The 14904-nt window shown below is 37.2% G+C and overlaps 1 protein-coding gene and 1 pseudogene across 2 annotated transcripts in view; both read left to right on the top strand.

Moving 5' to 3' along the window:
• The window catches only part of if (integrin subunit alpha inflated), a 288652-nt gene that overhangs the window by 63980 nt on the left and 209768 nt on the right, over nucleotides 1-14904 (top strand). The gene's annotated exons all lie outside the window — the stretch shown is intronic.
• LOC141482230 (origin recognition complex subunit 2-like) lies at nucleotides 9526-13695 on the top strand (annotated as a pseudogene).

The raw sequence follows: 14904 nt of genomic DNA, 5'->3' as shown, positions 1-14904 counted from the left end.
TGTTGATGAGGCCTTGCTTTTCGATTTCGATAGCTTCTCTGATTTGTCGAATTCTTGGGTTTTGCACCTGTGCTATCTGTTTTGTGGACTCAAAATTAATCTTGTGACCTGTTTGTAGATGGTGTTGAAAGAGGGCAGAGGAGGTTTGTTTTGTTCTTATCGAGTTTTTGTGCTCCTGGGTTCTGGCAGATATACGTCTGTTGGTCTGACCGATATATTGTTGACCACAGTCCCCGCATGTGATGCTATATACTCCTTAGTTTTCTAGGGAAATTCTCTCTTTCGGTCTGGGCAGCCAACTGGATATCGTTTTGTGCGGTTTGTAGGTTGTGCGGATATTTTTACGTCTTAGTATTCTCCCGATTTTGTCGGTCACACCTTTGACATAAGGTAGTGTCACAGATTGTCTGTCGTGTGGAGAGTCTTCTGTCGATCTAGTGGATGTTTTTCTGGTTCTTCTTTGTCTGTCGATGGCCTTTTGAATGATCTTTGGTCCGTAGCCATTTTGTCGCAGAGCCTTTGTTGTCTCCCTCAATTCTGTTGCCCTGTTTGTTGGTTCTGTTAGGCGGAAACTGCGGGATATTAACGTGTTGGCTACGGATTGTAGCTGAGTAGGGTGGTGGTGTGATGCTGCTTGTAGATAGCGGTTGGTGTGTGTGGGTTTTCGATAAACTGTATAACCCAAGTTGCCAGTTGGTTTTCGTGTTATAAGTAGGTCTAGGAAAGGTAGCTGCCTGTTCTCCTCCCTTTCGGTAGTATATATATATATATATATATATATATATATATATATATATATATATATATATATATATATATATATATATATGAATGATATGATATGATATCATGAATGAATGAATGAATGATATGAATGATACAACTAATTTTCCTTTATTTTCAATATTTTAATATTAAATTTCACAAAAAGGATTTGGAGCTTTATATCTTCTATTAATTATCTGCGAGCGCTTTCGACAGCTGGTCGTACTGTCATCTTCTAGGCACTCCTCATACTGAACTACTAATCCTGTCGTCTGCCTCTTTATACGGTCCGAACGTCTCAACTCAGGTATTTGAGGTACTTCAGGTGAATTTGCCTGTATTTGTACTGCATCGGGTACTATTCTTTGTGTTAGATCTTCTCTAGGAATGTGTATGGTTTTGTTTAATATATTGAATGTGAGGTCTTGTTGTGTTTTGATTTGTAGGTACTTGTTCCTCGATAAGTGATTTATGACTGTTAAATTTACGAATGTTCAAGTTTTCCCAAATGCCCATGCGGTTTCCCTTCTTGACTTGTTTTATGAGTTTTATGTTCTCTGGTGAGGGGAAATTATGTTTGTTTTGTATGGCGTGTGTTGCGAATCAAACCTCGCACTCGGTACTTTGATGAACTGTCGCGAATGATAGGAAGCGTTGTCAAAAACTACTATACTATTCGCATCCGAATTTGGGATCAAACCATTTCTCAAAAGTATTAGCTTCCATTTTCTAATGATAGTCAACATTGCAGTCCTTAAGTTTTTTTCCACATGATTTCAAAGAATTCAGAACCCATCCTTCACTTCCTCCGCAATGCACAATGATAAGTCGCGATCCTTCCTTTGCAGGCATGTTAGGCGTACACATTCTCGAACCATCAGTCCACCCTTCCGTAACTGTGTCGTGAGGGTAATACCAAGTTTCGTCCAAATAAAAAATTTGCCGTTGTTCTTGTCTATATTTAATTATTTGTTCTGAGTATTTGTTACGCATTTCGACTATTCTTCTGCTTTCCATAACTTCTTGATGTTTGTTTATTGTTTTAAATCTGAATCCTAGTTTCTGAAGAGTTTTGTCACAGCAGCTCACGTTATGGCCGAAAGAATTCAATTTCTTCCTTATGATTTCAGTTGTAGGAATCTCAATGCTTTTGTAACAGTCGTATATTGTTTTTTTTTTCGATGATTTTATCAGATGAACATCGAAATGTTGTGGTAATCCCGTATCACATCGTGTCTTGCGTTCGTAAGGTTTGTTTTTGACTATTTTACGTACAGTTGAGAAATGAATTTCAGTCAAATCTGATGTTGCTTGTAATAGTTAGTTTCCTTCGAAACCAAACTTGAGATGTAGATTCTTATATACACTGAAACATACTCTCTGTGTTTCAATATTCAAATTCATCCGAATCTTATCCACTGGTATCTCTTTTTCCTATTGTTCACCATCGCTATTGGAATCACTACACTGAAAAACGTCTGCGTTTTTATCACACCCGTTATTACAATTAGTACTTGTCCAATGATGCCACATTTTAAACAGATAATACAAATTTTAAGTAATCATAACTGCACCAATATCGAATTACAACACTCAAATCGCGATCAGTTCCTGAACTGAACATTGACAACGCGATGTGTCTAAACATCCTCGTCACCGTAACACGACTTCAAATTTAATTTCATATCTCTTCAGCCAATCATAAAACTCGTTTAGTAAAAATTATCCAATACGAACCGCCAATTCTGTAGTCCACGTGGACTAGCTAGCAGCGGCAATATTTCTTTGTATTTGTTTTTTTGGCCTTTGAGTTCGCCGATACCTTCAACTATTTACAATACCGGTTACTTCGACTATACTTGACGACGTTTCGATTGTTAGTTTCCACAATCGAGTGACGATTGGAATTGCTCAAAATTTCCGAAAAATTGCATGGCATGAGCCATGAATTATTTATTTGCGAAACTTGGCATGAATTCAAATTACCCTGGGTGAGATTACGAATCTTATGACACCTCAATAATATTTTTCGGTGAATAACTGAAATTTGGCAAATGGCTCTCAATTTTTAAAATATGAATAATTCAGTTGTGAATGATGAATACCGTTTTCATTCAACATCAGTTGGTTTTAGTCGCTCTATAATTATCAACTTTCTTTCTTTCCTGTATTGTTTTTTCATAAATATCAATCTCGAGAATCGTTGAATCAGGATCAACATATTCAGTAGTTTCAGTAGATTCACCTAGTTCTGTCAGGAAGTTAACTGATTGAGTTTCATTTCAAACGATATTATCGTATAATTTTTTTTCTAAAATTTAATTATGCACAAAATACGCTTTCCATATTCAACACTATACCCAAAAGTTTTGTGGAATTCGAGTTTATGGTAGCCAATTAAATTCAGGAACACTTCAATCTTTTCTTTCTCTGGTTTACTTTCTAGGTATGCTGCTTCCATAAACAACTCAAACTTCTGAATAAAGTTCTTCCAGTTTCTACAATATTGATAACAACAAACCTCAACTGTTTACATACATTTTGAGTATGATATTAATAACTAATATTTATAATATAGCATTTGTTGTGTAGACTCATGTCATATATTAGAACAGAGAGATTCTAAAAAGCAATTCGCAACTTACCGGGTTATTTATACTTCATGACGACTCCAAAACGTAGGTACAGTAGATTCGTGCTTACTCACAAAAACCACAGCTGACACAAAATTTTCTGCGAAACATTATAGACATTAATCAATTTACAAAATTTCGCATTGAGAGTGAGTTATTACTTCGCAAATATAAACGAGAATTAATGAAATATATGAATAATTCAGACTGTAATATGTGTAAATATTTAATTTCAGTCCCATTCTTCTTGAGAAATGTGTTAATTCGAGATGACTCATTGAATTAAAACATAAACCATCAAGGTATATCGATTCGGAACATCTGTAGACCAGCGCAAAAGCCTACTTAAAGACTATGAAAAAAAATCATGAAAGTTATTGCCAGCATCAAAATTGTCGAAGAGGGGAAAAATGAATTGAAGTAATCTGAATCTATAGAGATGTGATGTGGTGAATTCTCACAAGTTCAAAATAATTTTTCACGATTTTTAGGTGAACTACATCTCCTATCGAACAAAGTTGAATGTGAAAGTTTTAGGTATTTAAAAAATATCTGCAACTTGTGTATGAACCATATTTTCACATAGCCTGACACTTTCTAAGAAAAATCAGAAAAAGTGGTGTTCCAATTTGTTTTTGAACCTAAAAAAACATCTTCTATCGAAAATATTTACGTATGAGAAGCAGTTTTTTCGAAATTAACATTTCTTTTTCTGTTGAAACATCTGATTTCAGATGATGTAAAAAAAATCAATGTCTACTTTGGATTTATCAAAATATTACATAATGTATTTATTGAATTTACCGTGACTGTCACTCTTTGAAGCAGGTGGTGGTGGAAAAACATGAAAAAATTAATGGTTGCCATGTGTGGAATATTTAGGTTTTTACCAAGTTTCATAAAGGTGTAGTTTGGCGAAAAATCGTGTAAAATAATTTTCCACGTCCAGAGGTTCACCCCATTTCGTCCCTGATAACTCGGATCGATTTTGATTAATTTTCCCCCTAGCACCATGTTTTCTTCCTTGTTCAGCAATTTTCATGCAGAAACTATAACAGATAAGATACATCTTGAAATCGAATCTAAGATGAGAGAAAGTTATGCAAGGAAAATCTTGAAATTAGGAACTTTACCTGACTTGTCTGTTTTTTTATGAACTGTCCAGCCTAACCCCTCAATTATCAAATGCACCAATTGAAAATATATTTATTTCACTCCACATTGAAAAACAATTTTTTGAGAGATGATTTTCAATTGAAGTTGAATTCTATTTATGAGATTATGAGACTATCATGAGTATCCACAAGAAATATTTTTGAGCTTACAAAAAATTAAAATAATATAAAACGATGTTGTCTCTAAATTTATTTCCATTTTTGCAAATAATTTCAGTGAAAGCCACCTATATTTATGAGAATTTATAAACAAATAAATTTTAATTTTTGCAACTAATTTCAGTGAAATCCACCAATATTTATGAGAATTTATAAACAAATAAATTAAATAAATATTTTTCAGTTTCCATTATAAAACTTTTATTTTAATAAATGATAATTTTGATCCAATATTTTCAATTTTCATTTTTCTGAATGCATCTTACCAAATCAGTTTTAGGAATAAAAGCTTGGTTTATCAATAATATTTGATTGGCTTAATGAATTTCAAGGTATATGTTTACGTAATATTTCACATACGACGTCAGTGTTGATTGATTTTTGTAACAAAATGTTTATATAATGAACAATTGAATTATTGATACAATCATTGTTAGGAATCACACGTTAAAAGGTAAGACCTCGTTAGTCCTTATCTCGCACAAGTTTCGACTTTTGAGAATTGTTGTTCGTAGGAGGGAGACAGCTGGTTACCGGAAAAACAGATTTTAACAGATGTTTTGAAATCATTGTTATTGAATCATTTTTGAGAAAGTTGACTTTGAATTTTTTGTGTACCCCGCTAAAATCTTTGTAAATGAATTGAAAGGGGTACATTTTTAGGAGAGATTAATTTTTGGAAGATTCCCATATTTTTTTTAAAGATGAAGAAGTAGAAAGTCAAAACCTTCTTTTTGATTAATTATATTATGAAGAAATCCTGTGAATGATGTTTAATTCGATTCCATAACGAATATTTGTTTATCGTATAATTTAGCGTTCATATAAAAGTATTTGTTTCGAAAGTATTTTTTTCTTTCATGTAATTCAATGTTTATATGAAAGTAGTTGTTTCGAGAGGGCTTTCTCTTCCAGTTTCTGTCTGAAAGTTACTTTTTTACACATCTTTGTAAGGAATTAATTTTTGGAATTGATTGCTTCCTTCCTACATTTTTGTATCAATATGGAGAAGTAGTTTCTATTTTTGTAATATACAGGTTCATCATAAAAAAAATATAATTATTTGCGATAATGCAGTTCAATAATTATATAAGTAGCGGTTTGCAAATGTCTGCAAAATTTGAAATAATTGTGTCGTTTTATTTAAACAATCAACAATACTTTGTTGATGAAACATTCATATATACAGTTGATATTATCGAAACTTTCCATAAAAATTCATGCTGACATCTATGAGAACTTTTTGGAATACAATGAATCTAATAGAAATATTTGTTTGTAGTTAAATTAACACTTCCAAAATACAAATAATGAAATTATAAATGAACAACAAAAATTATTTGGCGCTCCGGGGCAACTTCATTGATTCCAGTGGCGCATTTGTTTTTTCAGCTACAGGAAAACCCGAAAAAACCTGGAGCACCACATCATCTGAAGATCTTGATCTGCCAATGTCCAATCTCTCATAAAACAAAATGTAGGGCGTCTCCAGAGGCTCCAATGAATTCAATACATCGCCAGAACACTTAGTGACACGACTATTGTCAAACTTAAACCAGTCCGTTTGGTCTTTGACCATGGCGGAATAATGACCAGATTCAACGTCAGAACCACAGTAAACAATGACTGCATGAAGAGTATAATAGAGGTTCATCTATTTAGAACCTTCGTGAGAGTTTGGTGCTTCCGTCAGAGGTTGAGTCATGTTTGAAGATCATTAATGTTATTATTAGATTGACTGATGCCTCAGCTATACTTGTTTTCTTAACAGTGAGTTAGTTTGATAGTATTATAAATTAAACTTAAAATTTTTTATTTGTCAGATTTTTAACATAATTTGTTATCCAGTAATTTCAATGAAGACTTGTTGAGGCTATCTAGTCTTCCTTTCTATATTTATTGTTTAATTTGAATTATTATTAATAATAATAATAATAATAATAATAATAATAATAATAATAATAATAATAATAATAATAAATAAAATAAATAAGCAGGGATGGCCACTAACACCCTTGGCCTTTGGTGAGTTGCGACACCACTTACCCGAGCAACTGGTTCAAAACCGGACCGGCAGCCCAGGCGCACCCGGGAAGGAGAACTCTATTCTTCCTCCGGTGCCGGCCGTGGGTCCACAGGGCTAACCACCCGGTGGACCCAACACTTGGTTCCCTTTAATCAAGGAAGGGGCCCCCACAATCGACCCGCTCGGAGGGGTCAGAGGCAAGGTGGTGGGGCCCAAAACGATGATTTGCCTACTGATGACAACCCTGGCAATGAAAACGGACGTTTTGAGTGGACGCATAAACTAAGAGATAGCCTTATTCATTGCTACGAGAGTAGTGAGCCCGCGCGAAGAGGGTACATGGCGAGATTGCATGCTCTGTGGTGTGAAACACATCCGGAGCATGCCGCCTTTTCTGCCCAAAACCTTAGGGATTACGTATCCTATCTTCGGCGGCAGGGCTATATAGCTCCTTTCCAGCCTGCTAACGAAGTGGTGGAAGTGGCAGTTCTACCACCCGTTGGCACGGCTGGAGAGGAGACCAGCACCATACCACCAATGGAGACGACAATCATAACACGCAGGGCGCTCCACAGGATTAAGCCCCTGAAGCCACAAGAACTGGCTCGTTTGGATGCGGAGGTTCATAGTGTTCTAACAGAAGAGGCTGACATCTGGCAAATCAACACCGCCGTGTATAACGTCGTCCAATCGCTTTCCGAATCGGAAGGACGAAATCCCGGCCTTGCGGTTCGGAAGATTGAACGGCGTGTACACAAGATGGAGGCTAAAATCACGTCGGCGAGACAACACGCGTCTCGTATCCAATGTGTGATGGATTACAGGGCAGCCAACAGGCCTTTCACGCCCGCAGTGCGGCGAATAGCCGCCAATCTACGACGTATCCATCACACTTTGAGCCAAGGCGTGCTGCTGACCACCAAACAGCACTGCCTTGATAGGATACGAATGCTAGTGGCTGCTAAGAAGTCACTAGTGGGGCGAGCGAGAAGTATCGCGGAAAACCTTAGGTTCCGCGAGAAACCTTCTCGCTTATTCCAAGAGCCTCCACGTGTTGTGGATAATCCGCCGACCGCTGATCAGGTGGAATCCTTCTGGAAGGATATCTATGAACACCGCAGCCACTCAACTTAGACACTCCAGCCCTAGCGCAGTTCGAAGCTTTCAACAGAGAGCTTCGACAGCCTGAGCCCAATGAACTGCGCAACCCGATAACCCCGGATGACGTTCGAAGGGCCCTCGTTGGTTCCAAGAACTTTGCTGCTCCAGGCCCAGATGGGCTGAACACTTTGGTGGAAAAAACTACCAAGTACCCACCACCATCTGGCCAGAGTTTTCAACTCATGGCTCGATGGAGAGCAGCCGATTCCGGATTGGTTTGTCGAGGGGCGGACCGTTCTTATCCCCAAAAGCGGAGATTTGTCGATTCCTAAGAATTACAGACCGATAACATGCTTGAATTCGTGTTATAAGTTGTTTACAAGCATCTTATACACACGAATACTCACCGCAGTTGACCGAGTGTTCGAACGGATATATGAGCAGAGAGGGTCGAAGAGAGGAGTCGCTGGATGTAAAGAGAACCTGCTCATCGATAGATGTGTAACGCAGGACTCGATACAATATAAGCGTAACCTCTCTATGGCCTGGATCGATTACCGTAAGGCATTTGATACAATTTCGCATGAGCTCATCTTGCATTTGCTCAGATGCCTTGCGGTACCCGACAACATAGTGAGATGCATTGAACAACTGACACCACTTTGGCGAACTCGCTTCACCATAACATCTGGTCAAGCAAGAGTTCAAACAGGGTGGGTCACTTTCAGAAGGGGTGTATTTCAGGGTGATTCCCTCAGCCCCCTTCTATTCTGCATCTCACTATTGCCATTATCCGTTGCGCTCAGAAAGACTCGAGGATATAACTGTGGCACCCCCGGAAACCGGAGGCACAAGGTCACCCATCTGTTTTATATGGATGATCTTAAACTTTATGCCTCTGGAGAGAAGGATCTCTATCAGTCCTTGAGGGTGGTGGAAGAGTACACGCATGCTATCGGTATGAAATTCGGGATAGACAAATGTGCAATGGTTCATCTCAAAAGAGGACGATGCGGGGACTACGGAGAGGATGTGCAGCTCGTAGATGGAAGCATCCTACACCATCTCGATGCCGGAGAGACGTATACTTACCTCGGGGTGGAACAACGCCACTCACAAGAGGTAACTGCAGTGAAAAACTCTCTCCGCGGCAAGTATCAGCACAAACTTCGACAGATCTGGTCATCGGAACTGTCGGGGAAGAACAAAGTAGCTGCAACAAATATGCTTGCCGTTCCAATCTTACTCTACTCCTTTGGAGTAGTGAAGTGGACTCGGGAGGAGCTGTATCAACTCGACGTAAGGACCCGAAAAATGATGCATCTCTATAGGAGTTTGCATCCCAAATCATCCGTTCCACGGTTGTACTTCCCCCGACAACAGGGAGGTCGTGGACTTTTGAGTTTGGAGTGTCTACATGACAGAATGGTACTGGATACAGCCTGTAAAGTCGTCAGGAGTTCGGATCCCCTTCTCTGCATGGTCCGTGACCATGAGAGAGCAGGAATTGGAGCATTCCTCCTTAGGGCAGCTGCTCGAGCAGCTGATGAACTCGGTATAGTTTTCGATACTGAACCGAGGTGATCATAATTCTGTCACCGAGTTGTAACCCATTCAGCAAAAGCTCAGATAAAAGCCGCAGAGATCACCTTACTTCTGACACAGGGATAAGCCGATGCATGGAGTCTTCTTCAATAACATTGAAGACCTTGGCTTATCAAAGCGCCTGACGTTCGCTTTCCTCAGGTCGAGTGGGCTGAAGTCGGAAACTGAGGGGTTCATCATGGCTTGCCAGGATGGTGTCTTCAACACCTTAGTCTACCGCAGTCGCGTGATGGGTATAGAGGTTCCTGACACAAGGTGCAGGGCCTGCCGCGAGGCGCCCGAGACTCTAATGCACTTGCTATCAGCATGTCCAGCATATGCGGTCTCGGCCTATATCCATCGACATAACGCGGCCCTAAGAGTGCTATATTACCATCTACGGCACTCTTACGGTATTGACGAGACACCGGTGTTGCCCTACGCTCCGGGGGATATTGAATCCGTTGTGGGGAACGAGAAGTGCTGAATTTATTGGAACTATTCGTTCCCCACCCTCAGGCTCATACAAGCTAATAAGCCTGATGTAGTCCTTCTCGACCACCAGACCAAAACGATATTTGTCGTGGAGTTTTCAGCTCCTGGCGAGACGAATATCGTCAGAAAAGAGGAGGAAAAACGGATAAAATATCGAGATTTTCTCTTCGAACTCCGCAGACTCTATCCAGATCACTCTGTCAAGATGGTCGTTCTGATTATTGGAGTCCTTGGTGGAATGATGTCTTCTCTACTCTCGAATCTCAAAATCATACCGGCTTGCCGCACTAAGGCAGAAATCTTAGCCGCACAGATGCAGAAGGCTGTCATTCTTGGCTCACTGCGTTTGCTCAGGGCACATGATTCTCGGACCCAATGATCACTTACCCTACGGTGTGGGGAGTGGTCATTGGTTGATTATGCTGGCGCGCCCTCCCGAATGTATCGGGGCTTCGGGGGATAGGGCCTGACCAGCGCACACTACGGTGAAAAAAATAATAATAATAATAATAATAATAATAAGAATAAATGGGCTTTATTCATTGACATACATTGTTTATAAAGAAGAAGTAAATACAAAAATCAATGAAAGGGCGTTTAGCCGAGGCTGTTTTACAACTTGAGCTGGGGGATAGCATATTTTATATAGAAATATAAAAATAATTACCTAGTATACATTGGTAAGTGAGTAGTTCATGAATCTTTGTGGGACTAAGAAAAAACAAAGGTTATAAATTCCAAAGTGAATATTAAAAATCTATTTAGCTTAAATAAGCTATGAGCAAGGCATAACATGAATATATTATCTATCCAGAAGACTTCAGATATGTTTTCAACTTTTTCTTGAAATTATATATGGAGTAGTGTCTAAATTTTGTGTTTGAAAGAGTTGTAAATAAAACTACGAGGAAAACAGGCTGTCGACTGTTTTGGAATAATAAAAGTGTGACGGTTTCGTGTCCTCGAGTTATTCTGTGATCTGAAAGTTTAAAATCTTTCATAAATAAAATTTGGCTTTGTGTAAATGATGAATTTATGTGTATTAACGAGTAGGTGAAGCTATCAAGTTTTAGCAATCGGTAACCAACCTGATTCCTCGAACTTGGGGGATATATAGTCGAATTTTCTCACACCATAAGAAAGACGAATGCAATTGTTTTGTATTTTTTGTGAGCGATTTATATCAGTTTGTATCAAAGCAGGTCCGTAGATTATATCGCAATATGCTAATCTAGACAATATGAGGGTTTCGCAAAGTTTCAACTTCAATTTGGAAGTCATAATATCTCTACTTCGATAGAGTTGACGTAAGATACTGTACGAGCTACGACAAAGTGAATTTATATGTTTGTGAAATCTCAGATCAGCATCTAGCCACAAACCGAAGTTCTTGCTTTTTGTAATTGTTTGTAGAAAGTCTTGTCCAAGTTGGATTTCAATTCTTCCTTCAATTTTCCGTCTTTTGTGTTTCGGGCCAAAAAGTATCAGCTGGGATTTTTCAGAATTCAATTTCAGGTTATGGGCTATAGATAGATCCAGTAACTTTTGTAGATCGCTGTTAACTTTTTCCATTGCCACCTGTCAGTTACTTGGAGGAAATCGATAATATAACTGAGTGTCATCTGCATAATGATGAACTGTGCAATGATCAATTATTTTATGGAAGTCGGATATATATAGAGAGAACAGAATTGGGCCAAGGATAGAGCCCAATCCCATAATCAATAGGTAAAGCACTAGAACACTTTCCATCCAGACATACTGACTGAGTCCGATTTCTGATGTACCTTTTCAATAGATTCACAGTCCCTTCACTAAATTCGAGAAATGACATTTTCCTACACAGAATATTGTGGTCTAATGTATCGAATGTTTTAGTGTAGTCCAAGAGTACCATGGCAGTTACTTCATTATTATCAGTCGCTTTGAATAAATCTTGGGTGATGTTGACAAGAGCGGTGGTGGTGCTATAGAATGTAAGAAATCCAGATTGAACATTTGTTATTAAATTATTATTGTAAAGAAAAGAATCAATTTGATCTTTCAGAATCCGCTCGAACACCTCAGATAGGATAGGCAGTTTTGCTAATTATATAATCATTTTATAAATTTTTTGTGTATTTCAAATATTTTTTAAGTAGGCTGAGCATATATTAGATTGGAAGAGTAGTTTCTCTTCAAGAAGTATTTAAATTTCGTGTACCATTCCAAAAAATGATTTCATAAGTAAACAATACTTCCTCATGGAGATGTCAGAAAATAGAAATTTTCGAAAAAACTAGACATTTTCTAATCATTGAATAAATGTGATCACTCTTTTGAGTTGACATGGATTTTTCGTATTTGGGTCAAGCGATATGTTTGCAGATGCGAGTAATACACAACCGTAATCAAAACACTCTCGGTTACTAATAAACGAGTGACTTCACCTTCGAAAGTGTCGCGATTCTGAATAATTTAATTACATCACAACAAACACCTCCTCGTTCACGGACATACCTGAGGAACATGAATAACCCACACAGATCATCGGTTTGTAACATTTCCACAAAAATATGATGTTTTGTAACAATAAAAAACGTGTTGAATGTTGAATATTGCGTCAGGAGCAACGTTGCCAGCAATTTACAAAATACGTAGAGTCTGCGTATTTTTACGCATTTTAGCGCATTTGTTGCGCTTTCTGGTTTTTGTTGATTGTCTACGCATTTCGCACCCTCCACTTTGTCTCAAATTAGTTTCATATCAGATTCATCCATTCAGACTTTACCAAAATTCTTATGCCAGGAGCCAATTTCAAAATAATGGATTCGGAAATATTATTCGGAATTGAAAGAGTCATCAACTCGCATTCTCAGCAAATTAGTTTCATCTCAAAATGCCTCAGGCCTATAACCATTCAGTATTAATATATAGGTGAATACACAATCAAAACTGATGTGTAATTCAATAACTGCAGTGGGAGTAAAAAAACTTCCAACACTTTAGACAAGTTGAAAACTCCCAGACTACCCCAATATGAACTGCATGCAGACTCTTTTACAAAATGCCAGTTGTTCCGGTGAATGCATTTTTTCCTACACCTACCATCACAAGCATTTTGGACAATATTATCACGGTCTTATTGAAATTAGATGAAAGTCCTGCGAATCATGTGGAGGCTTGCGATTCAGTGGTAAAAAAATTGAAGAGACATCCATCAATTCATTTATATTTGATAATTCATAATATAGAAGAGGAAACTCTAAGAAATAGTAAATCACAGAATATTTTAGCAAATTTGGCTGCAACTAACAATATTCATCTGATCGCATCAATAAACCATATCAATGCAACATTAATTTGGGATCATAGGAAATTAAGTAAATTCAGTTACATTTGGTGGGATGTTACATTTTTTTTCGCCGAATCGTGAAGAGATTTCTTTTGAACGGTCTATGATGGTCCAACAAAGTGGAACTTTGGCATTGTCATCTCCGAAAGATGTATTTTTATCTTTTACTGTGAATTCGAAGAATATATATATACTTTGATTGTTAAATATCAGCTGGAAAACTCTAAAAATTGATACAACCAAGGTTTCGCATTCAAAGACTTGTATATGGCATGCAGATAATCCTTCATAGTGAGTTCAGATTTAGCTTGGAGGGCTCAATTAAAGGAATTCATAGATCATAAAATGGTTAAATCAAGAAGATACGTTGATGGTACTGAATATTTATTATTTCATCAGTCGGACTTCCATTGTCTAATATAATATAAATTGATTTGATAATCCTGAAAAAATCACAAAAGATTAACCGAAAATAACAATTTTAATAACCAAAAAACTGAAATTACAAAAAAATAACATGCAACAACAACCAAACAAATAAAAATTGAAATATCAATTAATGAAAGCCGAAAATTTAAAAATTGAAAATATTATTGACAAAAAATTAAAAAATTAAAATTGAAAGTTTTCAAACCAAGTTATGTCACAACGTTTCGATTGTTAGTATCCACAATCGTCTTCGGGTGATAACTGGACTTATTCCTCCGAGAGAAATAGTCAGATTTCGGAGAAATAAGTCCAGTTATCACCCGAAGACCATTGTGGATACTAACAATTGAAACGTTGTGACATAACTTGGTTTGAAATCTTGTAATTTTAATTTTTTCATTTTTTGTTAAAAATATTTTTAATTTTTCAATTTTTTCTGCTTTTATTATTATTTCAATTTTTATTTGTTTGGTTGTTGTATTTCTTTGTAATTTCAGTTTTTTGTTTAATAAAATTGTTATTTTCGGTTAATCTTTTGTGATTTTTCAGGGTTATCAAATCAATTTATATTATATTAGACAATGGAAGTCCGAACTGATTAAATACACCACGAAACATTGTCAACCACCTTCAAACAAACGTTGAATATTTATTAATTCCTTTGCAGAATAACTTGTTACAAAAGTTTCTAGATGAGATATGTTGATTTAGTTCAAGGACATAGGTGTATAAGATAATTAACTATTTTTTCATAAACTGTATATAAATACTTCATATCTTTGAAAAAAAAAAAATAAAAAAAAAATAGGGTCTTATAACAGAAACTTACAAACTTTGAAGCTTTGAAGCTTTGTTGAAGCTACATCTGTCAAATCAGTTGTCATTTATTCAGTCCATTTTGTCGAATGACCATGGAAAAATGTAACTTTCAACAACACAAAAATTATCAAAATAGGTGTTCTGTTCGGGCAACGTACCGCGCGCTCCGCCCATTTTACAAACATCTCCGCTGTCTGTTTCATAGAATCCGAAGCAGTCAACTTCGCGTCTCTCACAAAAACTATACCTTTCACAGACCACAACTTGGCAAATTTTGCATCGTGACTTGGGCCGTACAAAATTCAACTGACCCAGAAACTGATCGACCATAGACAACGACATGTGTTCGCTAAATGGGCTCTTGAGTACTTGGCAAGTGACCCT

This window comes from Leptinotarsa decemlineata, unplaced genomic scaffold, assembly GCF_025532065.1.
Source record: "Leptinotarsa decemlineata unplaced genomic scaffold, Ldec_3_MD MMD2_tig00000882_RagTag_RagTag, whole genome shotgun sequence".
NCBI classification, from domain to species: Eukaryota; Metazoa; Arthropoda; class Insecta; order Coleoptera; family Chrysomelidae; genus Leptinotarsa; species Leptinotarsa decemlineata.
Note: the sequence above shows the minus strand (reverse complement) of the source record. Positions and strands in the feature narration are given on the sequence as shown.